This window comes from Myotis daubentonii, chromosome X (assembly GCF_963259705.1).
Source record: "Myotis daubentonii chromosome X, mMyoDau2.1, whole genome shotgun sequence".
Classification (NCBI taxonomy): Eukaryota; Metazoa; Chordata; class Mammalia; order Chiroptera; family Vespertilionidae; genus Myotis; species Myotis daubentonii.
The window spans coordinates 48,882,389-48,897,649 of record NC_081861.1 but is presented as its reverse complement, the minus strand read 5'-3'; the positions used below and the strand labels follow the sequence as shown (position 1 = coordinate 48,897,649).

Below are 15,261 nucleotides of genomic sequence, written 5' to 3'. Positions count from 1 at the left end.
GTTCCCTCTTTTCTCCTCCATTGATCATCCTCCTTCTTGCTCCTGCCCACTCCCCAGGCCTTCACTGCATTATTGTCTGTGCCCATGGGTTATGCATATCCTATATAATAAAAGGGTAATATGCAAATTGACCCTAACAGCAGAACGACTGGTAATGAATGGTCACTGACACACACTGACCACCAGGGGGCAGACACTCAATGTAAGAGCTGCCCCCTGGTGGTCAGTGTGCTCCCACAGGGGGAGCTTTGCTCAACCACAAGCCAGGCTGATAGCTGCCAGCACAGCGGTGGTGGTGGGAGCCTCTCCTGCCTCCTCAGCAGCACTAAGGATGTCCACCTGCAGCTTAGGCCTGCTCCCCACTGGCAAGTGGACATCCCCCAAGGGCTCCTGGGCTGCCAGAGGGATGTCTGACTGCCAACTTAATCCTGATCCCCTGGGAAGCAGGCCTACACCAGCAGGTGGACATCCCTCGAGGGGTCCCAGACTTCAAGAGGGCACAGGCTGGGCTGAGGGACTCCTTCTCCCCCGAGTGCACAAATTTTTGTGCACCAGGCCTCTAGTCTATATATATAAAAGCATAATATGCAAATCAAGCTGACAGCAGAATGACTGGTCAGCTATGATGTGCACTGACGACCAGGGGGCAGATGTTCAATGCAGGAGCTTCCCCCAGCCTGCAGTCTCCTATCACCCAATGGGGGCCTACTGGTCAACCTCTTGGTCCCTCCTCCAGGCCAGCAGGCTCTGATAACCTGATTGGGAACTGGGAACTGGGGGTGGGTGGTGGCGGATGCGAGTGGCACCAGGTCCCTGATAGCCCTGGTGATGGTGGAGGTGGGGGGCGGGGCCAGCTGCCAGTAGCCAGTGAAGTACAGCCCTGATTGCAGGCCAGGCCTAGGGACCCTACACATGCACAAATTTTGTGCACCAGGCCCTCTAGTATGCATATAAATTCTTTGGTTAATCTTTTATTGCCTCCTCTACCCCCTTCCCTCTGAGATTCTAGAGGTGAGTTTTAAGGTGAGCTTCTTTTTGTCATATCTCCCCTAAAATCTCCTTGTCATTTCTTCACAGCTATCAAAAGACTACAGCAGAATTCCCACCTTCATGTTGAGGAGGAAGCCTCCCCCCTCCCACCCTATTTCTTACCAGTGTTCATTTAGGAGAAACTTTGTATAGAAGGGTGACAGGACTGATGTGTGAGAATTATTGGGAATCTGCAGTGCAAGGGAAGGGCAGGACTGAAAAAATCTAGGAAGCTTTTAAAGAGAGGGGCTACTTAGTTCAACTAACAATTATTAAATACCATATTTTAATACTCCCCAGCAGAATTTTCACATGATACTCAGTTTGAGAGCTAGATTAGCTATAGAGTTCAGATCCCAAGAAGATAAAATTTCCATTATATTGGCTAAATAAATGTGTGGGTGAATGTATGTATGTATGGGTAGATCATGTATGAACAGATGGATTGATGTTGGATGTATAGTTGAAGACATGTTGATTGGAAGGATGGATGGAAGGATGGCTGGCTGGACGGAGAATTTTACTGAAACAAAGCCAAAAAAAAAAAAAAAATCTCAAGTAGATCGCTTGTTTCTTGATTTTCTTCTTTTTTGAATTTCAAGACATCATGCAATACCTCTTGCTCATTTCCCATTACTTTCATTAGATTTTAAGTGTGCCCAATAGTGGTGCAAATGCTGTACCTTAACTATTTCAATGCATTTGAATGACATTAATTCTCACTGTAAAAGTATAAGGTACAAGTCAGTTTGTAGTCAGCTGAACTCTCTCCACTGTTTTATAATTTTGGCAACTTGAAAATAACTAATGCCAAGAAACCTACCCTCACCCTTGTCCCAACTAAATTGCAAAGTGAACTAGTGAGGTGGTCAAAGCCAATTGTTTGAAATGGCTCATCCATTGGAAGCAAGACATTTCACTCATTAGCATATACATGCAAATTGATTACCTACTATGAGACAAATAAAGCATAGCTCTTATTTTGGGGGAGTTCACAGTCTAGTGGGAGAAATAAATATGTGAAACAGGGAACTAAAATACAATAATAAGTACTAGATTAGAAGTAAATACAAAGGGCTGGGGGAGTATAAAGCAAGAGGTGATTAACTACTTGAGATGATCAAAGAAGGTTTCTTATAGAAGGTCAGTATTAGGAATCCCTGGAGGACAACCCAAGAAGATTTAGGCTTCTTCCTACAGAAAAAGGGAAACCAATGAAGGACTTCTTGGAACAGAGAACAGAGTAGCAAAATATATTTCAACCCTTTTTGGCTGACGCTGGCCCGTCATCATGCTCACTTTGTAAATGTCTATTGCTGAATCAGTTCTGATTTCTAAACATTTGGTGAACCAAATCAGAGGTTGGAGTAGGTTTTTTTGTTGTTGTTGCTTGATTGTCTATTGTTATTATTGTTTCTTTTGCCTCTAATATAATTAGTCTTCATCATTCTCAGCCTCCTTTGACTTTTTAGCAGTGGTGAGAACACTCTTATTTTCAACTTTGGCATTCTCTGTCTCTCATTTAACCATTTAGAATTCAGGGGGTCTATGAAGTTGGATGAGAAAAAAGTATATTTCTATTTTTACTAATCTTTAACTGAAATTTAGCTTTGTCTTCCATTACAAATGTAAGGAATAAACCACAGTAGTATTAGCAGTAGTTGTGACTTTGTCCCCAATAAAAATCAGTTTTTTCTTAAAAACTACAACATTATAACATTACAACTGTTGCCAATGTCTTGAAATATCATTTTTGCTGATCACTATTTTGAAATTATATTAGTTATGAGACCTGCTGCTAAAATTTAACATGTTAATAAAGAAGTTCATACATGACTATATCACAAAAATTTTAATAATAGAGTTATTTCAATATAGTTGGTTTCTAATCCTATATATTTAATTTTATACATTTATAAATATTGTTCTGAGAGGGACTAATAGGTTTCATCTGTCATGAGGGGTAGGGGCTCATAGCACAAAAATAGTTAAGTGGCCAAATTTTGCATTTCTTGTAATTGCTTACTTTAGAAAGTAAGGAATAATACATTTCTTTTTTGATCACCATGGTGGCATTTTTCATCCAGAAATTTTTCTAAGCTTGTAAACATTTGGATCAAGACTCTTGAAGCCCATTAAAATGGGGTTGTATTGTGTAGCTACAGGCAAAGAAGGAACATTATGTGAGCAACTCTGGTTTTCAGCCAAGCTTGATTCTTCAGGGCCCCAGATCTCTGGGTGAGAGATAATCCATTTATTGCTCTACTTGTAATGAGTGCTCACTCTTGTTATTTGAAGAAACAGTCAGAAGTGAGATTCAAATAGCTCACAGTACTGCATTTAACTCTTTTCCTTCCCTAGTACCCCTATGGCTGTACTTGTATAGATCAAATGAAGATAATGAAAAACAAAAGGAAAACTGTCCAATGCTGAGCACAAGCTAAGCTGGTACTCACAGTTTATAGAAAAGAAAGCGGCATGGAGGACTTTTACATTTTATCTGGGTGTGGGGTAATTTTACTCCATTTGCTTTTCTCCTGATTACTGAAGTGGCTTAATTGTCAAGAAAATGAAGTAGTTGGGTTCAGCTCCCTGGCAACTCAGGGCCTAATGATGTAGGTACTTAATGAGCCAGATCTTCTTCCAGTCCTTTTCTTAAAGAGCTTTTCATGGGCTCATTGTCAGTTCCTGTCTCCCAAGCTCATGTACTTGTTTTCTTTTCCCTCATTACCAGCAGGCAGAAAGGTCAACTCACATACATACACCTGTCAGAGAATGACACATTGAGAATTTGAGATGTTTATACATGCATACATAGTCACATTGTAACTTTATTTTCACCAGATTTAGGTATGCTGAACCTGAAACATCCCAGTTTTGGATAGTGAGAGCTGAATAGAGCTCTCATATTCACAACCTCCCTCTGCATACACAAGGATCACACACATGACCATAACCCCCTATACATGCATGTCACATGTAGCTGTAAGAAGTCAAATCTTCACAACCATCACCTATGTCTGTAAGAAATGGTACTTGTTCAAGCATACATGTCTGTGAGGAGTGCACATTCCCAAATGTGCCAAGCCACTCCTCTTCCTCCTCACCATCCCTGCAGACATACACACACACACACACACACACACACACACACACACACACACACACAGAGGTATTCATGACACACAGTCTTAAGGCTCCTAAGGGTTGAGGGAGTACTTACCTCATAGGCACCACACCGATCTGCAAAGGCCCCACATTGGCCTGCATTCACCTTATTGTTTCTGCTGACATGGTGAAAAGTAACTCACTTTGACGTTCTTCTAATTTTGGTAGACCCTGAGCTGGCAAAGAAAGAACTTAGGTGGGCCCCCTTTATGAGACTTTTCTCAGCATGTGGTAATGCAACTCCCTTGGCTAAGCTATCTCACTAGTTATAGTATAAACTGGGATGTCTGCCACCCACACCTATTAAAGAAGATTCCCCCACACCAAATTAGCCATTTGAAAATTGAGTGTGACTCCCACTTAGCTAATTGCTTTTAGGGAGTCAATCAAAGCCCCTCACTTAATTCCAGGCCACACTCAGTTAGAAATTCCTAAATAACACTATGGTTGGGGCAGCGGCTAGAGCAGCTATAGTTGCTACAATGGAGACAGCCTGGTATGATGGCTTGGGCCCAGTGGGAACTCCTTAAAGGGGATTAATAAGGCTTCCGAAGCTGACAGTGAGGAGAAGCCGACAAGATGTTGCCAACCACTTGGTTTGAACATAAGCTGAGCACTGAGAAATGCTGGGCTCAGTGACCAGTGGAGTATGAGAAGCCCTAGATCTACCTGCACAACCTTAGGTCAGGGCAGAGGAGACATTGAAGCAGGCCAAGAGGTGATTTTTGGGTTCACACCCTTCCCCTAGAGTTACAAACTTGCCTAGATATTTTTTCTCAACCTTCTCAAGAGCTATGCCATGGATTTATTCTTCTATGAATAAGCAGGCTAATGAAGCTTCTGTCTGGAATCATATTGTGTTAATATCTATTGCTATGTAACTAATTACCCCCAAACTTAGTGGCTTTACACAAAATACATTAATAGCTTTATTTCTGTGGGTCAGAAGTCCAGGCACAACTTAGCAGGGTCTCTAACAGGGCTGCATAAATGCGTTGGCTGGGGGCGTAGTCATCTCACTGCTCAACTGGGAAAGGGTCCATTTTTTAAACATATTCATGTGGTTGATGGAAAGATTAAGTTCCTTGTGGGTGGTTGGACTGAGGGCCAAAGGCTGCCCTCAGTGCCTTGCCACATAGCCTCTCCAGTGTGGCAGTTTACTTCATCAATGTGTCCAAACTGAAAAGGCAATGAAGAGAGAATGTTGGCAAGATGGATTAACAGTCTTTGGAAACTTAATCAGTAAAGTGAAATTCCATCACTTTTCCTATATTTTGCTCCTTAGAAGCAAGTCACTAGGTCCTGCTCACACTCCATGGCTGTGGATACCAGAGGAGTGAGCACTGAGATCCCTGTCAGAAGCTGTTGGACTGGGAATCAGGAATCTTGTTTTGTTTTTCCAGTTTTATTCAGGTATAATTGACAAATAACATAGTCTAAGTTTAAGGTGTATAACATGCTTACGACATCTAATCTAATAAAAGAGAAACATGCAAATTGACCACACCTCTGCTACGCCCCAAGCCATGCCCACCAGCCAATCAGAGTGATGATATGCAAATTAACCCAACCAAGATGGCGGCCAGCAGCCACAGAGCTGGAGCAAGCAGGAGGTTTGGTTGCCCCAGCAATGGAGGAAGCCAAGCTTTCCACCTGCCCTGGCCGGCTGTGGCCTCCACTCAAGGCAACAAAGTTTCAATTATAGAAGATAAATAAATCCCAGATACCTGCTTCCAGCCAGCCTCCACTGGGAGCTTGGGTGGCTGGGGGCTGTGGCCAGCCCCTCACCCAGGATGGCCACACCCTCATGGGGTGACAGTTCCCACTGGGGGGCTTGGCCGGCCTGCAAACAGCCATCAGCCCCTCATCCAGACTGGCCAGGCACTCCAGCAAGACCTCCCACCCTGAAGGGAGTGTGTCCAGCCTGAAAATGACCCTCAGACCCTCACCCAGGCTGGCCAGGCACCCTGGGGGGACCCCAATGCTGAAGGGGCTGTGGCCAGCCTGCAAACAGCCATCAGCCCCTCACCCAGGCTGGCCAGGCACCCCAGCAGGACCCCCACCCTGATCCAGAACACCCTTCAGGGAAAACCAGCCAGCCCCCACCCATGCACCAGGCCTCTATCCTATATAATAAAAGGGTAATATGCAAATTGACCCTAACAGCAGAACAACTGGGAATGACTGGTCACTATGATATACACTGACCACCAGGGGGAAGATGCTGAATGCAGGAGCTGCCCTTTGGTGGTCAGTGCGCTCCCACAGGGGGAGCTCTGCTCAGCCACAAGCCAGGCTGCCAGCTGCCAGTACAGCGGCGGTGGTGGGAGCCTCTCCCGCCTCCTCAACAGTGCTAAGGATGTCCAACTGCAGGTTAGGCTTGCTCCCCGATGGCAAGTGGACATCCCCCAAGGGCTCCTGGGCTCTCAGAGGGATGTCTGATTGCCAGCTTAGGCCCAATCCCCCGGGGATCTGGCCTAAGCCAGCAAGTGGTCATCCCCAAGGGGTCCCAGACTGCAAGAGGGCACAGGCCAGGTTGAGGGACCACCCCCCCCCCCGAGTGCACAAATTTTTGTGCACCAGGCTTCTAGCATTTATATATTGCAATATGAGGAATAATCTCTTCTAATTCTGCCTCTGTTGTTGGCTAGCTGGGGAACCTTGGACAATTTCTTTACTTCTCTTTCCTAACTTTCACTTACTATAGGATGGGGACACATAATAGCCATTATAAGGATGAAAAAAAGTAAAAAATATTCTGAGGAACTTTTAGTAAATATTGTTTTATAGGGTGGGGGTTAAGAGTCCATCTACCTGCATCCATTCAGGAGAATGGACTGCAATGTTTAAGTCATAGGATGTTGAGCTGGTTGCTTGGTTTCAGTCTGAGCTGTGACATTAATTCTGTGACCATGGTCTAGCTACTTAATGACTCTAAACACCCATTTGTTCATCTGCAAAATGGGAATGATAATAATACCTACCTCACAGAGCTGTAAGATATAAATAAAATAATGATTATAAAACATTTATCAGGGTAATTGGCACACAATAAGATATCAATAAATGTGATTTATTAATCTTATTGGTGCTATTATTATTATTATTTTGCAATAATGTCAGGGGGTATAATTTCATATACTCTTGAAAAAGAATTACACAGTCTCATCCCTTAGGCCATTCTAGTGTCATCACCCCAGCAGAGCTGGGTACTCTTTCTCTAGATTTCAAGCTTTCTTCTCCCCTCACCTTGCATACACATATACTCACATACAAACACACATGCAAGTACATACATTCTATACATTCTTTCTATATTTTCTCTATGAGAATACTAGTAACTGCCAGAGAGTAAAATTGAAGGATAACCTATTTTCTGGGAGATGGTCACAGTAACCTACTCAGAAGGCTAAAATATTAACAGAGAAGAATAGATTTAGATAGATAGATGATAGATAGATAGATAGATAGATAGATAGATAGATAGATAGATAGATAGATAATAGATAGATGATAGATAGATAGATAGATAGATAGATAGATAGATAGATAGATAGATGACAGATAGATTATTTTGAAGCCAAGAGATTGTTCAAAAATGATCCTGAAAGTAAAAATGGAGGTCACCTTCTATAAGCAAGAGATTGTGGCCAAAAGCTTCCGTGATTACATGGTCATTACTTCTCCACTCTCCCATTTCCAACAATGGATGAAATTCAATTTTACATAGGCTTTTTTGGCTGATCTTTTAGAAAACCTCTTTTATTACTCCATGGATTCTGCTGTTTCCATCTTTTGGTAATTTTCCAGGTCAGGGCAAGTACATTGCAATGAGGCCAAAGGGTGTGCTTGCTGTCATCAGTAATCTACTGTTTTTCCACGAACAACCTCTGCATCCTGTCTGAGATACTGCACTTCCTTGAAATTGAACTTGACAGCTGTATGGAACCTGTAGTATAGTGGAAAGAACTCTAGACTACCGAAGAAATCTAGGTTTTCCTTTCACCTCTGCTATTAACAAATCATATGACTTTAGGTAAGGCTGTCCTCTGAGCCTCATTTCCTTATCTTTTCAATGACAGTTGCCCTGCTGACCTCATGGCCTTGTTGGGAGGCTCAACTGAGATGTCAGGAAAGCATCTTTAAAGGCATTCAGTTCTATGCTAATGCAGGGTCAGATTCTGCTTTTTGTTTTAACTCCTGCACTCTATAGGGACTTGCCCAGATATCTAAGTCCAGTTTATTCACCATTATATGGCCACTGCAATGTCAAGAGGGAGTTGTACACAGTTGATTGAATTTCCCAAACCACCTATTGTTCTTTACTGTGGATAACTGACACCATGCTGGAGACTGAAAGGCGCCTGTCATGAGAGCTGATTGGAAGTGGTTTGGTGTGCCAGCAGGCAGAGGTTGTGGTCATGGCTGTGAGACATTAATAGCTAGAATTTTCAGGCTTTCTTAGTGAGAAAAAGAAAAAAATACAAAATGCTTTCAAAATAGAATTTTAAATGCTGTGCAACTGTAAGATATTATGTTTTAGTCTCCCTCACTTACTATTATTTTTACTCTGTGTTGAGCACAGTGCTAAGATTTTTTTACAAGCAGTATCTAATTCCATTTTAACTTCAACCCTGTGAGGGAAGTATTAAGTATATGAGCAAATTGAAGTTCTGAGAGAAGTTAAATAGCTTTCTCAAGACCAATAGCCTCTCTCCAAAGTCATCTTAAGAGGTGAATGAAACCAGCCCCAAATTACAGGTCAGATGAAAGTAAATAAACAGAGAGGTAAGTAAACTCCTCAAGGCCAAATGTAGTCAGTGGAAGAACCTTACCAAAGCCCATTCTTATTATCTGTATTGGATATCACCATTTCCATCAGCTCATTAATCTCTAAGTATCCATTCCTTGAATGCATACTTGGTGCAGGGAGCTTGCTGAAGGATGTGGCACTGAACAGAGACCAGAGTCCAGGTGAGACATAAATAGACAAGTGGCTAAATTTTCTTGTCCAAGGCAGTATGCTGAGTGACTATTGAGTAAGTATATATGTGACCCAGACCATAGCTACTTCCTCACACAGGCCCAAATCAAACCATTTTGTGTCAAAGGCCTAAGCATATAGGCTTAATATACTTATTTCCAAATTCCTTTACAGAAAGCTTGTTCAATTTCTACTAGCCAAGTATAAGAGTGGCAATAGGACATTTCTTGTCAGCATTAAGTCCACTAATTTTTTTTTTAAAAAAATGATTATTTAATGCACAAAATTTGTATCTGACTTGCTTCATTTTTATATATTTTATTACTAGGTGAGGTTGAATAGTTTTCATATATTTACTAGTGTTCCGGTGCACAGATTCATGCACATTGAAAGGAAATTAATTAGAAGTAACATTTTAATATTGCTATTCGCCCTTTCTCTATAATAGAAATGTCAATAGAATTCACGATCAACAATGACAGATTGAAACACATGGGTGCGATTGGTGCCAGCAAGAGCTTTATATGTATTGTGCATATGCGAGTCAGCTTAGCCTTTTATATATATAGAATAAACCTGCTTTAATTAGACCTGCTTTCTGATTTAGTTAAACTTTTTCCAGCCCAGTGAAGCACCCTAACTCCTCTTTCTGGTATTTGTCAGCAACACAGCAGTAGATTCAACATGAGGCAGATTATTATTGCAGATCACACAGGGACAACAAAAGGTAACATATTTAACTGTAGCAGTGTTTGACTATATTGTGTGCAGTGAGAAAACCTGAAGTCATTTTCAAATTCTACCCATTTTTTTACTTCTTTACAGTCAGGTCCAAGTTTCTAAACTTTCTAAATCTCCATTTTCCTGCTAATGAAAAGAAAATAGGATTCTACCGAGTCTCCTATCTACCTACTCCAGGACTTCTGTGAGGATCAAATGAGATGAGGCACGTGAAAATGCTTCACGAACATTTGGTTAAAGTGTAAAATGTTTGCACCTGGCTATAAAGCAAGTCAAGTTCCTAGGCTGAAGAAACTCCAAGGAAGGTAGTTGCTAGGGAGAGAAAGCCAGGAGTTGCTACATGACATCATTACCCAGTGCCCACAGTGACTGTTTCTGGGCTGAGATGGGCTGGGCTGTGGGCTGCATTTTGCACCATGGGATCTTGGCAACGTTGGCTGCGATTTGGTCAGGTGTCACTCCAGGGTGGTGGCGGGACCTGTGTCCCACATGGGGGAAGCCAAGTGTTGGTTTGTAGGCACCAGGTCCACGGTGCCATTTCTTTTTAAATGGCCAGTGAGCATCATGGCAGCTCCTTCCTTGATCATCTGCCCCTGGTGGTCAGTGCGTGTCATAGCTACCAGTCAGATGGTCGGATGGACAATTAGCCATATACATTGAGTGGCCAGATTATTATGACCACCCCACCAGTACTTCCTTGGGCCACCTTTTGACTTCAATACTGTGGCGATTCTTCTTGGCATTGACTCCACGAGATGTTGAAAAGTGATGTGAGGGCCCTGACTGGTTTGGCTCAGTGGATAGAGTGTTGGCCTGCAGACTAAAGGGTCCCAGGTTCGATTCCAGTCAAGGGCATGTACCTTGATTGTGGGCACATCCGCAGTAGGGAGTGTGCAGGAGGCAGCCGAATCAATGTTTCTCTCTCATCAATGTTTCTAACTCTCTATTCCTCTCCCTTCCTCTCTCTAAAAAAAATCAATAAAATATATTATTTTAAAAAAAGAAAGGTGATGCGAGGAATCTGACACCATGCCTGATGAATAGCACTGTCCAGTTCTGTGAGATTTGATGGTTGTGGAACCAGCTGCCTGATGGCTCTTTTAACTTCGTCCCACAAATGCTCAATTAGATTGAGATCTGGTGATTGTGGCGGCCACCTAAGCAAGGTAAAGTCTCCCTCATGTTCTTGAAACCACTCCTGCACAATATGAGCACCGTGGCATGGCGCATTGTCTTGTTGGAAGAAATCATCTCCACTGGGATACGCCATTAACATGATAGGATGAACTTGATCAGCAATGATACTTAGGTATGTTGTGCTATTCAGGTGTTGTTCCACAAGAATTAAAGGGCCCAAATCATGCCAGGAAAACATGCCCCAAACCATAACACTGCCCCCACCAGCTTGAAGGGTTGTACTCATGCATGTGGGGTACATGCTTTCATGTTGTTTCCACCAAATTCTCACTCTGCCATCTGCATGATGCAACTGGAAACGTGATTCATCAGACCACATGACTTTTTTCCAATGCTCAACTGTCCAATCCTTGTGTTCCTGTGCGAATTGGAGACATTTTATCGTGGTAACTGCAGACAGCAAAGGTGTTCGAACAGGCCTTCAGCCTCCATATGATGCAGTGTATGGCTAATTTGCCTACAAATGTCAGGTGGTCATAATAATCTGGCCACTCACGTTCATATATATCCCACGTTCAAAGGCTGTTAAATCGTGTTGTTTACCCATATCTTCAGAAAAAACTTACTTCTATTGTAATAAATAACCTGCTTCCCTATTTATAATGGTCTGGCCCTCTAGCAACTTCAGAGCGAAATTATAGCTAATTTACCTACAAACATCTAGTGGTCATAATAATCTGGCCACTCAATATATATATATAGCCATCTATCAGAACAACCAGAATGACCAGAGACCAGAACACCACGGCCCCTCACTCAGGCTGGCACCAACCCCCAGGGAGCGGTTAGGGGTGCCCCTAGACCAGCCATGGGCAAACTACGGCCCGCGGGCCAGATCCAGCCCATTTGAAATAAATAAAACTAAAAAAAAAAAAAAGACCGTACTCTTTTATGTAATGATGTTTACTTTGAATTTATATTAGTTCACACAAACACTCCATCCATGCTTTTGTTCCGGCCCTCCGGTCCAATTTAAGAACCCATTGTGGCCCTCGAGTCAAAAAGTTTGCCCACCCCTGCGCCTAGACAATGCCATAGGATGTAAGTGTGATGGGAGAAAGTAGAAAAAATAGAGGGGAAGGTCTTAAGGGTCTGTGGGGTTGGGGTGGTCAGCTGGGAGTAGGTTTGGAGTGTGCTGGGGAGGAAGAGGAAGATCCAGTTGGAAACGGTGCAGCACAGTACCTTTCTCATTGTGAACCAGGACAGCACCAGCTGTGGACTGAATGGGCAGTTGTTTCATGAGTCTCCTTGGTACCGACATGTTCATGGCAGCAGCCATACTCCCGAAACTTCACTGATTCCAAATAGTACACAGATATCAACATCAAAGAACAGAAAAATCCTCTCCAACTAGAAGCCCTGAAGGAAACACCATTTAAGGAGGAGCTAGAAAAACTGGAAGTATGCGACCAGAGGATTGTGGGATTTTGGAGGACACCTGGGCGCCTATGGCTAGAATGTGAGTGCATGTACATAGTCAGCCCTATAGTCCTCAGTCTTGCAGTATTTGGACGTGACTTCTGGTGGGAAATGATTTGTTTGTTACCTTGGTTTGAAGCAGAGGACAAGAGCTGGGAGTACGACCAGCTCTACAAGGAGTACACACATGCACTTCCAAGGAACTGCAAATGAAGCGCACCTCAATCGAAGCCTTCAATGAAATCATCAAAATCTTCAAAGAGCAGGGCCAGACTCAAGAGAAGTTCAGTAAGGAGTATCTGGAGCGCTTCCCGTGTGAAGGCAATGAAAAAGAGATGCAGAGGATCCTGCTGAACTCAGAACGGCTCAAATCTCACATCACTGAGATCCACCAGAGCTGCACGAAGCTGGAACAGGAGCTGCAAACACAGGCCTTGTACAACCGGGCGATTGATAAGGGTACGAACAGCCTGAAGCCAGACCTCATGCAGCTGCACAAGATCTGAGACCAGTACCTGGTATGGCTCACCCAGAAAGGCGCCTGGCAAAAGAAAATAAGCTAGTGGTTGGGAATCAGAAATGAGACTGAAGACCAGTATGCACTGATGGAGGATGAGTATGACCTCCCCCACCATGAGGAACGAACCTGGTACGTGGGCAAGATCAACCGCACGCAGGCTGAGGAAATGCTGAACGGCAAGCGGGATGGTACCTTCCTCATCCGTGAAAGGAGCCAGCAGGGCTGCTATGCCTGCTCTGTGGTGGTGGACAGCAATACCAAGCACTTTGTCATCTACCGCACGGCCACTTGCTTGGGTTTTGTGGAGCCCTACAATCCAAGGGTCTCTGAAGGAGCTGGTGCTGCATTACCAGCACATCTCCCTCGTGCAACACAACGATGCACTTACTGTCACACTGGCACATCCTGTGCGAGCCCTGGGCTCTGCCCCCTTCCCCCCCACACACACACACATAGCCCACTGACTCATACAGAGAAGGACTCCATCTTTTTGTCTGTCTGTCTCTCTTCTTTGTGAATCTTTCTCTGTCTCAATCTCTCTCTTGCTTTCTCTGAGTCTCTCTCTTCCTGTCACTCTTTCTACCTCCAACTCTGTCCTCTCTGTCTCTCTTAGTCTCTGTACCTCTAAGTCTCTGTTAGAGGAGCATACCTCCTCTACCTCATGCCTCTTTTCCCCATGGGCACTGCCCTCCCCTGGCCCTGGCTGCCCCCACCAGTTCCCACAGTTCCCCTAAGCTTCCCCTGCCTGTATCTGCCATGTTTACAAAAGCCCCTGGGGTGCTCAGCCCCAGTCTGGTGCCCTGATTTTTAAGCCATAGACCTGGGGTCAGAGCAGGAAGAAGACAGGAAGGAACTTTGCTGGGCCACTTTCAAGAACCTCAGCTGTGACGTTTGCGGCCGGGCGGGTCCCACCCCCGAGACCCAACTTCCCCTCCAAACCCTGAAGTGAAACCCGTACCGGTTACCCCCACATGGAGCTGCTTCCCAGAAGCCGTCCTCCCCCAAAAGCAAAATTATTAAAAATAACCTCAGGAGCTGGGATTCCCAGGAACTGAGTCTGTGCAGGTACTGCAGGGCCAGCCGAGATGCACTGCTGCCCACAGCACCTCCGCTCGATACAGTTTCAAAGCTTTTCCTTGATCATGTTGGGTTCTGATTTTGTTTCCTTTACTGTAAACCCATTTTCTCCTCTTTTGGGACAAGAATCCCTGTTTTCTCTGCTGCCATGGACCCCCCTCCTGCCTGCCCAGCTAGGCTGACAAGTAGGTTTTGTATGGTACGTTGATACTGATGTGATAGAAAACATTGAACTCAAAAAAAAAAAAAAAAAAAAAGGAAAATGGGATAGTGACAAATAAGAAACTTTGGAGACAGTGAAGGGCAGTTTGTCCAGACTGTTGAGAACTAAGAATTAGAGTTTAATTGGGATAGAAATCCTGCTAATAACACCCGATGCCTGAAATCTGAGCACTCTACATTTAGGTTTTCTGGTTCAAGTTTTTAGAGACTGCTTATTTAAACATTCCTGGTTGGAAAGTGTTTGTATAGAAGCCCACAAGTATTAAGTATTTGCTGTGTTTACCATGCTTAGCTCTCTGTAAGGAATATGGGATAATGTTAAATGCCTCATGTTCTCAAGAAGCTTGACTTTTAAAATAAAAAATACAAAATAAATATAAATATTAAAAATTAAAAAAGAAGCTTGAGTTTTAGGGGCGAAATCGGGCAGCCAGACAAGTGATTAGGGGAGATCAGGCAGGCAGGCAGAGTGGTTAGGAGCCAGTGGTCCCGGATTGCGAGAGGGATGTCCGACTGCCTGTTTAGGCCTGATCTGTGGGATTGAGCCTAACCCAGCAGTCGGACATCTCCCGAAAGGTCCCAGATTGCAAGAGGGTGCAGGCCAGGCTGAGGGGCCCCCCCCACCCCGTGCATGAATTTTGTGCACTGAGCCTCTAGTGTGTGTGTGTGTGTATATATATATATTAAAAGGCCCATGGCCCTAACACTGTAATGGCAGAATAACCAAACAACCAAACAACAGGTCACCACGAGGTGCATGGAGCACCTCTTGTGGGTCGGGACTCATGGCTCTTGCAGCGAGGTGGGGCTTGCATGGGGCTGGTGGGGCTTGCATGGGGCTGGTGGGACTCACATGGGGCTGGCAGGGCTCACGTGGCAGAGGCAGGGCCCATGGCTCGCTCAG

The 15,261-nt window shown here is 44.1% G+C and overlaps 1 pseudogene; it reads left to right on the top strand.

The window, feature by feature from the left end:
• Nucleotides 1-7,795: 7,795 nt before the first annotated feature.
• LOC132223481 (phosphatidylinositol 3-kinase regulatory subunit beta-like) lies at nucleotides 7,796-13,522 on the top strand (annotated as a pseudogene).
• Nucleotides 13,523-15,261: the final 1,739 nt, after the last annotated feature.